At 41.4% G+C, this 16,263-nt stretch overlaps 1 protein-coding gene across 15 annotated transcripts in view; it reads left to right on the top strand.

Moving 5' to 3' along the window:
* The window catches only part of TASP1 (taspase 1), a 353,026-nt gene that overhangs the window by 162,344 nt on the left and 174,419 nt on the right, over nt 1-16,263 (top strand). The window lies entirely within an intron of this gene.

The raw sequence follows: 16,263 nt of genomic DNA, 5'->3' as shown, positions 1-16,263 counted from the left end.
TAATTAAACTCTTAATATGATAAAGTAGGAAAAGCAGAGTTCAAAAGAAGCAGAGGAAGAGGTGTCATATCTGGTAGATCGAGGAGAGTGTCATGAATGAGGTACCTTCAGGAGGGAAAATCTAGGACTGGTTTTGTGAGCAGCAAGTGATCTGATTTAACAAGTGAACAGAGTATATTAGGGAGAGTGGTGTAATTATAAATGAAAAAGAAAACCCCAAAATTGGACTTACTGTAGTGGAGAGAGCCACATAGGGCTTTGGCAGTGGAGTGTTACAGTAGGACATGGGGTGGATTGGAGGAGGGGGGCCCTGTAGGTGAAGCTACTAATTTGAAGGGCATGGCCATTAGAGAAGCCGAGCTAGAGTGGATCAAAGGAGAGTCAGGTGCCAGAGACTACTCTCAAAGAGAGAGTCCTTGAGATTCTTGATGTTGATTGAATGGGATGGATGCAGTGAAAGAGGCATCAAAGTAACTGGAGTTTTTTTTTTTTTTAACTTTTAATTTTATATTGGAGTATAGTTGATTAACAATGTTGTGTTAATTTCAGGTGTCCAGCGAAGTGATTCAGTTATACACATACATGTATCTATTCTTTTTCAAATTCTTTTCCCATTTAGGTTGTTACATAATATTGAGCAGAGGTCCCTGTGTTATACAGTAGGTCCTTGTTTTGAGTCTCCTGGACTTGGAATTGCAAGGCCAGTAAGAGATTATAAGAATGTCATGCATGGAACATTGGACATGTAGACAGCATGGGGTTGATTTTGACTCCTGTGTTGGCGTAGAGGTGTTTGTAGGCAAGACAGTCAGTTGGATATATGGGCCTGAAGCTTGAGAGGGAAGTTGAGACTCTGGGCTTATCTTTGGAATTGATGGTGTCTTTCGCACAATGAATTATCCCTCTGAGGAAGCCAGATCTGCTTGCACGTCATCTCCTCAAGGAGGTCTCTCCTGACCACCCTGCCTAAAATGTTAACTTCTCTTACTCTGGTTTGTGTTTCTTCTTGGCACTTGTTTTATTCTGTACTTTTTTATTATTGTCTATCTCTCTTCAGCACGCCATAAACTCTATGAGAGCAGAGATTTTGACTGTTATTGTCCCCCATTTCTGTCTCCCCAGCAGCTAGAAGAGTGTCTAGCAAAGAGAACATTTGTGCAATGAATGAATGAATGAGAAGGTAAAAACCTTAGAGGGTGTCTGCCTTCAGGGTGGGTGGAAAGAGTATCCTGTGAGGAGATAGGAAAGAGGGAGAAAAGATGCGACCGAGGAGGACACTCATCTGGAAACCAAAGACAGAAGGAATTTTTTGAGATAACCAAGGAGTTTCCATGTGTTTAGAGATATAAAGGAATATCAAGAAAATGCTTTTAGGTCTGGGCATTTGGAGGGTATGAATCAACTTTCAAGCGTGTGCAGTGGCAGGGTAAGAAAAGAACTTCACTCAGCAGCTGGAAAGAAGAAGGACCAGAAATGATGGTCTTTCAGCCTTGGTGACAAGCTAGGTGGGTTAGACTGCCATAGATGACTGGCATCGACAACTTTGCATGTAAACTATGCACCAATAGCACACAAACTTACTGAAGAATAATACTTTGCCTTTCATCTTTTTTCTTCTTTAACGGGAGTATATCTCATGGAGGGTCACCCAGTTGCAAAATCAATCATATTTTTTTCCCGTGTGACATAAGATACATATATAGAATCCCAGAATATTTTTAAGTGTATAGAGATTTTACAAATCAGAATAAACTTGAGTGAGTGGAATGGGGACAGAGGGAAAGATAGCAAGTGACTACAAGGTTAACAATCATTTTAGAAATGTGTGTGGTTTTCTAAGGGCCTTCAGGAGTGTTCTTTAGGAAGCTAATGGCAGAATTGAATGCTTTTTGCTTGTTTCTTTTTGGGGAGTTGTTGTGCTGAGCTCTGAAATACCTCTTAGGGTGACATCCTTTTTTTTTTTTTAATAGAGGCTTAAGAAATAATCATATATCTCATTTAAAACAAGGTGCAGAAAGCTTGTACTGTAAGCTAGGAGGTTGGAGAATAGGAAGAGTGATTGGTTAGATTACACTCAGTGGAATTGTTGAAAGTGGTAAGAATCTGAGATATTATTTTCTTTCTTTGGCTAGAATGAATGGTTAAAACTCCCATTTATTGACCCGGGTAATCATCATTTGAAAATAAGTAGTTCATCTGCTTGTTAAATTGAATAACTCCCAAATTTGTTTTTTCAGTGTGTGTTGAGTGTCAAAGAGAATCATCACAATTTCCAAGAAACCCAGAGGTTACATTCTATGATGTGGCTTATGCCTTGTTGCTAAAGGAGAGTCTTGAGATAAAGCTGGGTCATCCTGTCCTAGGGAGCTCAATCATTTTTCTCTTCTTCCTCTCCTCTTACAAATAAGAAAAAAAGAAAAACTTGTGTTGTATTAAATTACTAACAGAATTGATCAGCAGCAGATTAACAAAATGGACTTATCAGAATAAGTGGAAGTGGGTAGCCGGCAATAGAAGTGTGACTTTGTAGGGCTTTGTGCATTCACAGCCCACATTGGTTTTCTCCCTCTGGCCTAGGTTTCCTGTTTACACAAGACCTCTAGTCTTGTCTTAGAGCCTGGAAATCCCATATATTTTGGATACTTGGAACTTTTGAAATAGCAGGGGATGACTGTGTCAACAACAGCAAATGTGTTCTAACTCAAGCCTTTTGGGAAACAAAGAAAAGACCATTTTAAATTAGCTACCAAATTTTGGTAACTGGAAATAATTTGGTAATATTATTTGGTTGGAAAGCAAATAATAAGCACAGTACTAAAAACGAAAAAAACAAAACAAAACAACTCTGTAAGCAGTGTCACGTTACTTTAAAAAACCCCATAGTTTTGTTGATTTGATTGTCTATTTGATTTCAAAGGTGGCCAGGTTTAGGGACTGTGGACTTGATTATAAAGGTTGGTGCCATCACAGAATTAGGAGCTGCTGAGCTACTTACAATACGTACTTTATTTTGAATTTTATGTTAAAAGATGTTTATGAAGTATTAGGATTTAATTAAAACCACTCAAAGAATTTGTTTCATCCCATGCTAAAAAAAAAAAGAAAAAGAAAGTTCTTTGTTTCCATATCAGAATTCTTTGTTTTTCCTCCAAAGGGTACTGATTAGGTGATCAAAAAGGGTTTTTGTCTGTTCCTTGCACTGTGAGCACATGGAGAAAACTCACTAATATTAGTTACAGTAAACTCAGAGCACATAATTATAATGTTGCAAGAAGGAAAGGAAAATTAAATCATATGAAGCTGAAGGCTGAGTTGTACATATACTGACTGATTAGTTTGAATAGGGCTTAAGTTACATTTGGTGGGTGTGGGTAAAATAAAGAAATCCATAATCGTTATAATAGATTTTAGAATTGTTTTTATGGTTGTGAAGTTGCTTCCCCTCATTGTAACCTAATTTTTTAAAAGCCATCAGATATTTGAGAGTAACCATGATTTTTGAGCCTGTGAGAACCACATATTCGTGAGGGAAGACTAGAGTGCATGTAAACAATATTATTCCGAACCTTCTGTGAATGTGGTAAAACCCAGTCCATTCATTAGCATTAATCGTGGGCAGCTCATGCTGAGGGCTTCTCACATGGGCCATCTGAGGCTCAACGACACTGATGATTTTCTGGTATTTACCTCATTTCTGGGTTGATTTTCAGTTTCAGATTGGGTAAGCTCAGAGTATCTTCTCTGTTTATTTGTTTTAAGTAGCAGATTTTTATTTATTTAAAATACTTAAATCAAGTAGCAGGCTTCATTATTTGAATTTGTGATTAGGAATTCTGTAATCGTATTTTGGGGGTAAATTTGGAATGGGCTTGCTGTTAGTCTGTGTGTGCATTTTAGAGGGTTTTTTTTTTAAGGTCAGAAACAATTCTGCCTGTCTTCCTTCCCTTCTTTTCTTTTCTTTTTTTTCCTGTAAAATATAATGCTCTGAAGAGCTCCTTGTTGTATTCTGTAACTATTTAGATACAGAGATGCCAAACAAATGGCCATTTTATAAATATAGAAACCTGTATTTAAAGAATCCCAACCAAATACCAAATGACTGATAACCAATAAAAATAATGTAGACTGAAATTAACTCCCTTTGGTTGAATGATTTTGAAGCAATAGCTTTTTAAACAAAAATGTTTGGGAGTGATTAGCCTTTGATTTAAAAAAAAAATCCTTTTTAAGACGATTGGAGAAATTTTAATAGACTAAGTGATAGTACTTATTATTCTTAAATGTTTATAAATATTAAAACTATAAACATTAGTCTTATTAATTAGAATTATTAATAGTTTTAGGTATGATAATTATTTTTATTATTATTATTTTATTTTTTAATTGAAGTTTAGTTGATTACCATGTTGTGTTAGTTTCTGGTGTGCAGCAAAGTGATTCATATATATATGTATATACTTTTTCATATTTTTTCCATTATGGTTCATTATGGGATATTGAATATAGTTCCCTGTGCTACACAGAAGGACCTTGTTGCTTATCTTTTTTATATCTGGTAGTTTGTACCTGCTAATCCTAAACTCCTAATTTATCCCTCCCTCACCCCCTTTCCCTCTTTGGTATTGGTACAATTTATATAGGAGAATGTTTTGCCTATGTTCTCTTCTAGGAGTTTTATAGTTTCATGTCTTATATTTAAGTCTTTAAGTCATTTTGAGTTTATTTTTGTGTACGGTGTGAGGGTGTGTTCTAACTTCATTGACTTACGTTCATCTGTCCAGCTTTCCCAGCACCCCTTGCTGAAGAGACTGTTTTTTTCTCCATTGTATATTCTTGCCTCCTTTGTCATAGATTAATTGACTGTAAGTGTGTGGGTTTATTTCTGGGCTCTCTCTAATACCACGCTGTTTTGATTACTATAGCTTTGTAATACTGTCTGGAATTGGGGAGGGTTATGCCTCCAGCTCTGTTCTTTTTCCTCAGGATTGCTTTGGCAATCCTGGGTCTTTTATGGTTCCATATAAATGGATTGCTTTGGCAATCCTGGGTCTTTTATGGTTCCATATAAATTTTAGGATTATTCTAGTTCTGTGAAAAAACACATGATAATGTTTTTGTGGTTAGGTAAGAAGATGTCCTTGTTCTTAGGCAGTATCTTCTGAAGTATTTAAGATGAAGGGTTGTAATGTTTGACATATACAAATGGCTCAGAAAAAAGTATTTATGACTGTAATGCTTTTGCACTGAAGGCTGATGGTGACTCTGTGGGGTAATTGACTTTCTTTGTAGGAAAGCTTATGATAAAAGTAGCAAATCTTTGAGACTTAAGTTATAACAAAACTGTTTACTATTTAACAAAGCTGAGGGAACAGAACTGGTTTGTAGATGCTGAGAAATTAATTAAAATAATAACATAATTCATTAAACAAATGAAAACATATTTAAGGAGAAATATACAGGAAATAAATGTGTTTAACTTTTAGATGTGCATTTATTTGACAGGAGGGTTAAATTTTAATAGGGAAGCACATAAATATAAATATATGACTAGTAGGTTAATGTTTTATTTTTGGATCTATGAGAAGCCCTTAGTATTTCCACTTCTCAGCTTACGCATCCAATCTAAAATCCATTATATTGTCACGTTTAAAAATATTCTTGGGGGCTTCCCTGGTGGCGCAGTGGTTGCGCGTCCGCCTGCCGATGCAGGGGAACCGGGTTCGCGCCCCGGTATGGGAGGATCCCACATGCCGCGGAGCGGCTGGGCCCGTGAGCCATGGCCGCTGAGCCTGCGCGTCCGGAGCCTGTGCTCCGCAACGGGAGAGGCCACAACAGCAATGGGAGAGGCCACAACAGTGAGAGGCCCGCGTACTGCAAAAACAAAAAAAACAAAAAAAACTTAAGGCAGGCAACAAAGAATGTAAACTGTCAGGAGTAACATTTCATTAATCACCTCTACATGCTAACTTTTGCACCATATCAGAGTACACACACAGAGTGGCACACAATGTGGGCTGGCTTGTCCTGTAGTCATTCTCAACTTCCTTTGCCCTTCCATGCCTCTACTACATAGACTGTAAAAACTATTTACATGTTAAGACTCCCTTGAGGCTAGGAACAGCCATACAATATGGGTCAAACTAACAAGACACAAGCATCTGTTTGAGGGTTTCTGGGAGAGCCTTTTGTCTTCTTGATGAAAAGGGCCGGCATCACCTCTTTTCCCTTCTTCCTGTCCTGAATGTAAATGTGATGCCTGGAGTAAGAGCAACCATCTTGTAGCCATGAGGAGACAGATAGGAGAATCACAGAAATCATGGCCTTGACACTGTAAACCTGCTGCTGCAAATGCAAAAGCCACTTTCCTCCAGACTACTTGTTCAGTGGGAAAAGTAAACCCCAAGTTATTTAAGTTACAGCAGGTCTGGGTTTCTGTTAGTTGTTGCTGAATACACTCTATCTGTGAAATGGAGAGTGTGTTGAAAATCTGGCCACTCATTTATTTTACGTGTGTATGTGTGTTTGTGTACAGCTACATACGTATATACATCCTTACATACTTAAATGAGGGGATGCTCTTGTTTGAATACCTATTTGGTCACCTTATCCATTGTCTGTTTTTGCTAATAGAATCATGAATTTGCTTAAATATTGGATGGCTGTGTGCTTCATGGTCCCCACCCTGAGGATTGTAGGGAATGGTAGGGTAATTGTTATATTCTAGCCACTACCTTATGTGAACACAGCTATTGTGTTAGACTATTAAGCTTAGAGTTAATTATTCTGGCATCCAAGTGCGTCAACCTCTGTGGTTAGTTAATAGAGATCTGTATGACCTGGTGGTATGTTTGTCCTTCCATAAGGTTTATGCTGTATTATCCCACCAGTCTGTTATTTATTTGGTGCAAAGGTAATATGTTCACAGGGTACAAATTCAAAAGATACAAAAGGATAAGCAGGGAGAAGTCTCTCCCACACTCTGTCCTTCAGCCAGCCTAGCTCTTCTTTGTAGAGGCAACCAAGGTACTTATGTATCCAACCAGGGAAATCCCATGCATTTAGGTGTAGACTGGTGTGAGTGTTCTTTTCTTGCCTTTTACACAAATGGTAGCAATCTCTATACCAATCCTTCACTTTCCTTTTTTCACTGATTATATCTAGGCAGTCCTCTCTGAATCAGTGCATAAGAGTTTCTTTATTCTTCTTAACAGCTGCATAGTATCCATTATATATGGATGTATCATAATTTTATTATCCAGTCACCTTTTAGTGAACGTTTAGGTTGTTTCAGTCTTTTGCTATTGCAAACAGATGCCACAGCAAATGACCATGTGTACGTCAATTTATCCAAGTCATTTAAAATTTGAAATGATATGTATATTGTTACTTTAGAAAATTATTTCGATTCTTCAAGATCAGCAGAGTGAGGAGGTATGACTAGAACAGTGTTGGGGGTAGAATGAGGCAAGTTGTTTTGAAGGAACATGGTGGGCCTGTTAGTTGTCCCAGGAAGGTGGGGCACAGGAGAGCCTGTCTTTGCTGTCTGGGAAGATTGCGGTCTGAGGCCTTTTCTGGTGCTTATCGTAGTAACAGATGTTTTAAAGATTTGTATAGGTTTGGATGATTTTTCTATTTCTTATTTTCTTTTCCTTTTATATCAGTTGCATTTATTCACTAATTATAATAATCCTACATACTTATATAGCACTTTATACTTTTCAAAGACGTTTCAAATACCCTGCTTCAATCCATCTTTTAACACTTAAAGCTAATGTTGGATAAGTTATCTTCTTTTTTTTTTTTTTTTTTTTTTTTTTTGGGGTATGCGGGCCTCCCTCTGCCGCGGCCACTCCCGTTGCGGGGCACAGGCTCCGGACGCGCAGGCCCAGCGGCCGTGGCTCACGGACCCAGCCGCTCCGCGGCATGTGGGACCTTCCCAGACCGGGGCGCGAACCCGGTTCCCCTGCATTGGCAGGCGGACGCGCAACCACTGCGCCACCAGGGAAGCCCAAGTTATCTTCTTTTTGTACATGATTGGAAAACTCAGAACCAAAGGTCATGTGTCAACCTGCTGACTTGCATCTAGTCAGAGAGCTAAGCCTGCAACCCACATCTCTTAATTTCCTGGGGTAGGCACACACAAAAATGATGTGTGTGTGTGTGTGTGTGTGTGTGTGTGTGTGTGTGCTCGCGCACATGCGTGTACACACTTCAACACTCCCCTCCCCGTGTCTTCTGATGTCAGAGCCCTTTTTTACTGGGAAGAACCATTCAGACCCCATTTGGGTGGGGCTGACCCATCTCTCCTGCCACAGGGGTGAGCCTGTAACGCAGTTTAAGCAGATCAGAATAGTCATCCTTCTGGCTGTAGTGGTTGGTTCAAGGATGAGCCCAGTACCCAAGTCAGGCCGATGAGAATCCTGCCTTGGGCTTTTCTGCCACAGCTCTGTGGAGGAACCATCTCTTTCTGCTTAGGTTGCAAGTGATAGGATGAGCAGTGTGGCTCCAACCGTGTCTGAAGCGAGATAAAATCTCCAGAATTCCAAGTTACTTGGGGCTGGAAAATGATCTTTTTGGGATAGGAGCAAGGCTTGTCTGATTCACATGTCGTCTACTTTGGATGGAATCGCATTTTGTGTCTTTTATTCTGGGAGGAATTTACTCTGAGGGGAGCGGCATGAGAGGAAGGCTACCGAAGTGGGGGTCGGTCAGTTCAAGTCTCTATTCTCTTTTAGGGTCTTGGATAATTCATTTTCTCCTTTAAAAACTACTTACAGTGAGTGGCTTAACCAAAGATTTATCTTCTCTCTTTAAAAGCCTTCCTTTAAAAGCCACTTGTCATGGCTTATCCAGAGATTAATTCTTCCTCTCATCGTAAGACATCCAGAGGGCCTGCCCCACTGTGTCTTCCATGTTCCTGCCCCCTCTCCTCTCCTCCTGCTCTGCCGCCGTTAGGGTGTGGCTCTCACCATTCCCTGGGATCACATTTGCATTTTAAATAGGAAGAGGGGGAAAAGGGTAAAGAGCAAAAGGAGTGTGTCACCTGCGAATTAAAGGACTTTTCCTAAAAGGCCCTCCACTCAACTTCTCTTTGTGTGTTCATGGCCGGAACTGTGTCCTCTGGTCACTTCTAGCTACAGAGAGACTGAGAAATTTCTGAGCTGTGCCCATCACTGTCCCCTCAGTAAAATTGGACTTGTTTTAGTTAGAAAGAAGGAGAGAATGGATACTAGGTATACATCTGCTGTCTGCCACAGGGGTTGGATTAGATGATCCTTGGTCTAGACGGTCCTTTCTAGCTCTAGAAGTTATGAAGTCTGTTTAATAAATTCTGGGAGAATTGGTGGTTAAGGCTTTAATGCTCAGTGCAGCAGATCTAAAAATCTACATCAAGGTTTGGCAGACTGTGGTCCACAGGTCAAATCCTGCTAGCCACATGTGGAAAGAAAATTTTGTTAAAACACAGCCCCACTGATTGGTTTACATACTATCTAGGACTGCTTCTACATTACACAGTGAAGTTGAGAATATTTACTGTCTGCCCTTTTACAGAAAAAGTTTGTCAGTCCCTGGCCTAGATGATCCAGAAGAGCCCTTCCATCTTGGTAGTTGCAAAAACATGCATTTATTTATTCATTCAGTAAGTATTTGAGCATACACCTACATTTTAGGCATTAGACCAGGCCCTGGGGGGTATAGAAATGAATAAAGCAAAATCCATATTCTCATGGAATTTACATTTTATCAAGTCAGGCAGATAATAAATACATAGTAAAGCTTACAGTCTATGGTATAGTAATAAGAGCTACAGAGAAAATGAAGTAGGAAAGATGGATAGTAAGTACAGGAGAGGAACTTGAGGTTTTTAAAGAGACATTTGAACAAAAATCCAAAGGTGAGGAACAGAGCCATGTGGCAAATGAAGGGAAGAACATTCCAGAATAGCAGGTGCAAAGGAGGTTGCAGTGTGTCTGGAGAGGTTGAGAATATCAGGGTGGCCTGAGCAGAGTGAGCAAGGGGGAGAAGGGTTGGGGATGAGCTCAAAGAGGTGGCTCGGGCCATCATGTCGGGACTTATAAGCCCTTGTAAGATGGGAGCCACAGAGAGTGTTGAGAAGGAGAACAGCATGACCTGACTTACGTTTTAACACGGTCATTCTAGCTACAGTGCTGTCAGTAGACTGTGGGGGTCCAGAGTGGAACCTGGGAGACCAGCCAGATGCTATGAAGCTATATTGAGCAAGAGACTATAGTGGCTTAGACTAGAGTGATGCTGGTTGAAGTGAAAGAATTGGTTGAATTCTAGTAGGTTTTACAGGTAGAGCTAACATGATTTGCTAATCAGTTGATAAAGGGTGAGGGATAAAGAGAGTCAAAGATGACTTGGTTTTTGGCCTGGGGAGCTGAAGGAATGGAGTTTCTTTTTATTGATGTGGGGAAGCCTCCAGGAAGTTGAAGTCTTGGGGCAAACATCAGGAGTTTCAGGTGATGCTTTTTGAATACACAAGTGGAAGTGTTGATTAGGCAGTTGCATATTCAAGTCTCCAGTTCCAGGGAAGGGCTGGGCTCAAATAAATGTGAGAATCAAGAGTGTGCAGATGATATTTTTTTTTTTTTTTTTTTTTTTTTTGTGGTACGTGGGCCTCTCACTGTTGTGGCCTCTCCCATTGCGGAGCACAGGCTCCGGACGCGCAGGCTCAGCGGCCATGGCTCACGGGCCCAGCCGCTCCGCGGCATGTGGGATCTTCCTGGACCGGGGCACGAACCCACGTCCCCTGCATCGGCAGGCGGATTCTCAACCACTGCGCCACCAGGGAAGCCCTGATATTTTAAGGTGATGGACTACATGAGGTCGTCAGAGGAATGAATGTAAATAAAAGAAGATGTTGAATGGCTCTGGCATATTTCAGAATTAAGGTCAAGGAGATGAAGAGGAACCAGCAGTGCGACTGAGGAGGAGCAGCCGATACTCTTCCTGGAGAAAGTCTAGGAGTTTGTGAAGTCCTAGAAGTCAAGTAAAGTAATTGTTTCCAGCAGCAGAGTGATCAGCAGGTTAAATGCTGCTGACAAGTAGTAAGATGAGGCCCTGGGGATAGATCTTTGGCTTTAGCACCCTGTGTAGGTTGTAGGTGACCTCGCAAAGAGGGTTTGGGTGCAGTGATGGGGATAAAAATCCCAATTTGAGTGGGTAAGGAAAGAGAGTGAGAGGAGAGAAATAGGAAACAGTGAGCACAGACGAATCTTTCAAGGAATTTTTCCTTTCTTAAAAGGAAGAAGAGAATGAAGTAACAGCTGGAGAGGGAAGTGGGTTTTGTTTTGTCTGTGTAGGAGACAAATGAAATGTTTTTCTTTATAGGAGAAATTAAGAGCAAGTCATCTAGGAGAATGATCCAGGAGAGAGACAAAAGAATGCTGTGTGTGTTTGGGGAGGGTGAATCACCGTTGTGAGGTCCTGGGGTGAGTTAGGGATGGACTGAGTGAATGGGCAGAGCCGATGACCTTGAACAGTTTTATCTGTAGTAACCAGAGGAAGTCCCTGAGCCCGATCAAGGGGTCGTGGGAGCTTGCCGAGGTTCTCTCTGGTTGCTTCCATGTTTCTCAGGGAATTAGGAAGCAAGGTCAACTGCAGAGTTAGGATGGAGGAGGAGATATTGGAAATTGGAGGAGAAATGAGAAAGTATAAGTCGGTACTTGGGAAATGTATGATGAGTACTGGGCAGCATTAAAGGCCCAAATTGAGGTTAGTGCTCATGAATTTAAAGAGAGTGCTTAGCATGGTACCGCTATTCTTCAGCCAAATTCAGCTTATGGATGCAGGCATGGGGTAGGGTTTGATTATGGTTGGAGTTTTGCCAGGGGAGTATAATGGGCAAGAGTAGACCACGATAGCTGATTCTGCAGGGAGTTAATGATCATGACGGACCATGGATGTTAGCCCACTTAAGGACCAAAGTGAAGATTTGAGGCTGTGAGGGACAGGTTGAAAGATGGTTGGAGTCTGGACACTAGAGGGTGTGTACTGAAAAGTCAGGGATAGTGGTTAGTGAGATGCTTGCTTGGCTATCACAAGGACTAGGGTACGATAGTGGGAGTGAGTGGCTGACATTGAGTAAAGGACAAGATTATTGGGAGAGAAAAGGTCAAGGAATTGAGAGGTCAGAGAGTTGGAAGCATACCCTCCACACCATGAAATCACTGGGAATTAGGGCAGGAAGGATGTCAGAGAAACATTGATCCAGGGGCATAAATCTTTGAGGAGTGATGGGGAGTGACCTCTGGGGGCCAGTAGATGAACTGCCACACGGACGAGTCTGATGACAGGAAACTCAGATCCGGTTAAGGGTCTCTGGGCAGCCCTGAGGAAGAAGGAAGACACTCCCCTACTCCAGGCACAACATGATATTTTATTGTTTCCACAAAACTCATTTATGTTAGCATCCCTTTCAAACCTCGTACACCCCAATTGAAGTGTGGAAATGCCAGCTGTTTGTCACAATTAAAACAGAAAGAAAAATGCACTGTCCTCTGAACCCACACGCACTAACATTGTATGTTGGCAAGTCAACCTGTGCATCCTCAGATCTGCTGCTTTTTGTTGAGCTGTGGCGTTAACTGATAAGGACATGAAACAGCCACAGGGCTCAGGGGTCCTGGGCCGGAGCGCAGCTGGATGGGTACAGCAAGTGAGTGGTTCTTCTCTTCTTTAGCCCAGAAATTGATGCATAAACTTTAGTATGAAAATGAAAAATCTGAATCACTAGCACTGCCCCCTTTCCTTCAGGGTGTTCATTATCAAAACAGCATTGTTTACTCGGCTGTCTGCATAGATCTTGCTCTGTTGAAAATGGCTGTAAAATAGGTGTGCTGTTTTGAAATGTCTTGGATTGACTGCTGTTTCCCGCGTCAGCCCTTTGGTTGCTCACTACGATTAAGGTTTTGCGCCACTACTGACCGGGCTGTCTTTACTTGTCTGTCTTGGTGGAGATGCATAATTGAAAATGTACAAATGAAAACATGCCTCTAGCCTCTCTTCAAATTTAGAATTTTGTACGAGTCTCACAGTGGTACTTCACTCGATTTCCATGTTGTTGGGCAATTTTGTGGGTAGAAGATCTTTTTGCTGTTTAGTAATTCTCTCCTTCTGGGAAACAGGTCCAAAATAGACCTTGCTTTTATGGAATTCCCCCAATTCTTAGAGTGACATTTTCTTGTTTATCTCAGCTTATTAACATAAGCGTTATGAAATTGTGAGTGTGTGTGTCTATCTGTGTCTCTGGATAAACTTGCTAATCTGTAGGTGGAGTTCCCAATATTCATAAGAAAAAAATCTCAGCTTTATCCCAGAGAATTATTGGCTATTTATGAAGTTTTGATACTTTCATATAGTCATCTATGTATATTTATACAGAATAATTATATAAAACTGTTTTCTTCATTTAATTTTAGATTAATTAGACCCTTCAAGTAGATCTGTAGTATGGTTTTCTGGGTTTTTTTCCTTACAAAAATTCTATTAAAAAGTTGTTTTTGAACACAAAGCGTTTTTTATTGATTGATAATTTCCTAAAGCCATCCTATGATATATACACCATTCTGTTTTTCAAATTTTATTTATCTGGATGATGGGGTTTCTCGATGTAGATAACTCAGAACTCCATTTTCAATTTTTATCCCTCTTCTCCTGTGTTAAGGAAAAAAGTATAAGTTTTCCTTGTGGGTTATATTGCTCATTTCTTTCTACTAAGTACCTACTTTTGTTTTGGGCCCTTTTCTCATTACAAAGCTTTTAAATTTTATTTTATCTTATTTTATTATTTTATTTTATTAAAAATTTTTTTCTTAGAGTTACTTAAGTTTGGTGGTTTCCTGCCATCCTTCTGTAAATTAAAACAAAAGTGACTGACCAATTAATTTGGTCTTTCAATGCCATTGATGTCATATGAATTCTAGTAGAGATACTTTTACAAATATAAATTAAGGAAAGGAGTTAAATTTTTTTGTTACCTTTGCTTTCTTTCTAGCTGTTCTGTAATGATAAGATTTCACTCTCCAAAAACTATTTTAAAAGATTAAAAAATTTACGGCTCTCATTTTTGCCTGTCAGCCGGTCTTTAAGACATTTATGGTTTACTTCTGCAGTTCCTTTTTTCGTTTTATTTATTAGACCTCTAGTAAAAGGTTACCCACAGCCCAAGGCTTCTAGGCAGGTGTAGACTGTAAAAATCCACAATTAAATCAAACAGGGCAGCTAAAACTCCACACTGAAGGTGAAAAAAAAAGTTCAGGGCTTTATTTAGTAAAGAAGGACATGCTGAAAAATAGATCTTGCCCAGCTGCTAAGGTTAACAAACTAGAGCTGTGCTGAGTGGGGCCGGGGAGGGAGTCCAGAGATGAGCAAGGCCGTGATGGATGGAAAGGGAAGGACTCAGAGCCTCGGACCAGGGAAGGAATTTCACAGGAAGCGGTGGACCGCGCTGCGCCCAGGATTCCCTGACAGCTGTCCTCGGGGCACTGCCATTGATCTTACATGATGACGAGGGGACATGTAAATAACCTGATTGAACTGACACATTGAGGTCAGGGACCCTTTGCATGTGTTCCATTGTGGTGCCTGGGCCTCCTCATGGGGAACAGTGAGCCGGGTGCTCTCCTGGCAGAGCACCTGCCTTGTGTCCCCAGAGTGGTTTCCTCTTGTCCCGCTTCTCCTCTAAGCAGCATCTGCAGCAGCGTGTGCTCAGCCTGATGGGGAGGGTACGGGCCATTCAGCCGCCTCTCTGGGCCCAGGGGAAGGGAGGCCGTCCAGGGTCACAGGTAATCTCTCCACGCACATGGAGGAACTCTCACCTGGACCACACCAGCCTTCTCCGCAAGCTTCCTGTCTCTTCTCTTCTCCTGACACCACCCCCAAGCCTGTCTGTTCTCCACAAGGCAGCCCGTTCCAGTTTCTTCTCTAGCCCTTTGACTGCCCTCCACTGTAAAGAGGATAAAATGCAGACATGACCTCATGGCCTCTGTGATGTGATTCCTGCTTGTCCCCTCAACTTCGTGCCTGGTCACTCTCCTCCCTTGCTCGTTATGCTGGCCTCCTTGGTCTTCTTTTTGTTTTTCTAAATTCCCAGGTTCTTTCACACCCCAGAACCTTGGCACACGATGTTTCCTCAGTCTCGAATATTCCTCTTTCCAATCTTTACCTGGTTCCTTTCTCATCATCTTTTAGTCTAAATTAAAATGCCACCTGCTCAGAAAGGCCTGTCAACAGTGGGTTCTGCTTGCCCTCATTAGTCTCCATCTCATCCCCTCCAGTGTTTCCTCTGCGGCACCGTCACAATGGTAACATCGTGTGTATATTTACTTGTTTAGCCATCACCTTCCTCAGCATGTAGTCTCGCTGTGAGCTAGGACCAAGTGAGTCTTGTTTACCAGTGTAATCCCAGCACCCAGAATAGGGTCGAGTATATAATGCATCGGTATGCAATAAATCCTTGTAGACAAATGAAGGAAAAGTAACAGTGATATCCACACTCTCTTATAGATGATAGGTCATCTTTTGGTTGTCCCCCGTCCTTTTTCAGTATAGCCTTTGTTATTTTCCTTAACCCAATTCCTGTGTGCAACACTCCCAGCAGGAAAGGAAGGCTTACTCAGCTCTCGCTGTGGGAGCTCTGGGTGGAGCTGTGCATGCTTGACTTTTTGAAACAAATAAAAATATTGTTGGGGCTCTGTCCTTAGAAAGTTCTGTCCCTGGTTAATGTGACCACTGTCATCAGCTTGACGTTCTTAGAGATGACACCAACCTTCTTGACTTTCTCGGTCACCGATTGCTGCCTCTTACAGCTGTCGCCTCTTCCTTCTCTTTTGCTACACGACCCTACAGATCTTTCTCTCCCTCTGCTGTTCCTATTTCAGCAAGTTGACCAGTTCTGGACACTGTGGTTCCTTCACAACCCCCTGCCCCCTGCCCCCTGATCTTTTCAGTTTAGTAAGTTTGCCCTGTTTCTCCCACCACATAGTCCCCTAGACACTCTCTGCACCATTGTCCCTTGGATCTCCAGGCTCTGTTCCTGTCCTTCCTCTTTGCTCCTCTTGTTAACCTCAACTTCTTGATTTGGCAAAACTGCCCTCTGTGTCCAGACTCAGTGGTCTCTTTCTCCCCGGTTGCCTGTGCCGGGGCAGCATCCCTCCACATCATGGCCAAGCAGCCCTTCAGCCTTTCTCTAGGCCTTAGAACATCTAGCAGATTTTAACCTGCTGTATTCTGAATATT

This window comes from Physeter macrocephalus, chromosome 14 (assembly GCF_002837175.3).
Source record: "Physeter macrocephalus isolate SW-GA chromosome 14, ASM283717v5, whole genome shotgun sequence".
In the NCBI taxonomy this organism is placed as follows: domain Eukaryota; kingdom Metazoa; phylum Chordata; class Mammalia; order Artiodactyla; family Physeteridae; genus Physeter; species Physeter macrocephalus.
The sequence above is the reverse complement of the archived record's forward strand: the minus strand, read 5'-3'. Positions and strand labels throughout refer to the sequence as shown.